We start from the raw sequence: 1,399 nt of genomic DNA, 5'->3' as shown, positions 1-1,399 counted from the left end.
GTATGAATCATACGGTGAAAAACTGACTTTGAAAAATAAATCTGTTCTTTTTTCTTGTAAAAGTTTAAATAAAACATAAATTTTGGTGGTCGTTTTTCACTGTGTAGGTTTAATAATGGCACCCCAAAGCGGAGCTGCGTTCCGGCAGCGCAGCTGAAAGAAGCGGCTTATTGGCGGCTTTAAGGCTTTCTGCTTGTTGTGTTTAGGTCAGTGGAGTTAAGCACACACATCCTGGATCATCACGGTCTGATCCGGATGCTGTACGGTCCCCCCCCGCCATCAGGCGGGGTTCAACACCCCCCACCCCCCTCTTTCAGGGGCACTCAGGAGGAAATGATTAGGACATGTCCCTGCCTTTAGACATCTGATGGTAATAATATTAGCATCCTGCACAGACCGCAGCAAACTGGACTTAACCCTTTCATCATGGAAGAGATGAGCTGGAAACCATCAGCAGCTAAACAACAACAAGAGAAAACACCTGTAAACAGACAGTCTCTCATTATGATGTGAAGACAACAAAAACACACATTCTAACACAAACTCATGTTTTCTTTTATTTTACTGCAGTAAACATTAATAAAAGTCCAACTTTCAACAAATAAAAACATTTTTAATTCACATTTCTTACTTAAACGTCTGCATTTATATTTGCAGATGAATGTTTTTTTAAATGACAAACAGATATTTGCATAAATCCAGAAGTTATTTTGAACTGTTTAAACAATTTAATCATGTTTTTATGTAAATTATATAAAAGATTTTGAATTTGGCGATCTCACAACACGTGGCTCACAGTCAGACAGATGATACTGATAAAAAACTCAGAGCAAAACAGTTTGATTAAATTCAGTTTATTTTTAAGCAATCAGAAGAAATGCATTTATATTTCACGTCTTCCATCAAGCTTTAATTAAAAACCGATACAGTGTCAGGAAATTAAATATTGATATTTTCTTACACCGTTATAGTTTTGGGTTCTCCTGTGTTTCACCTCTCTCTGAGCCTTTCTAAATATCATAAAACATACAGTTTATACATCCAAATACACTAAAAATACAATTATTTGTGCCTTAATATTCATGTAATCAACCATACAACCTTCAAATTCATGGAATAAAATAAACATTCAAACAATTTATAATCAGTTACCATTCATCTATTTCTGTCAGGATTTATGGGTCTGAGTTTGTTCTTTGTTTTAATTCTTGTTTCCTGTTTGTTTGCATGGAGACAAATACTGATCACTGTAACATTCATAACTTTACCCATCCCCAGATGGCTTTTAACAATTTAAAAACAGTTTTAAAACAAGAAAACAGCACAATAAACCATCATACAATTAATATGAACAACTTCAAAAAGAGCAGAGTGAAACGCTGACTCGTCACTTTACTGC

Source organism: Austrofundulus limnaeus, unplaced genomic scaffold (assembly GCF_001266775.1).
Source record: "Austrofundulus limnaeus strain Quisiro unplaced genomic scaffold, Austrofundulus_limnaeus-1.0 Scaffold226, whole genome shotgun sequence".
Taxonomy (NCBI): domain Eukaryota; kingdom Metazoa; phylum Chordata; class Actinopteri; order Cyprinodontiformes; family Rivulidae; genus Austrofundulus; species Austrofundulus limnaeus.
This window is presented reverse-complemented; position numbering follows the sequence as displayed.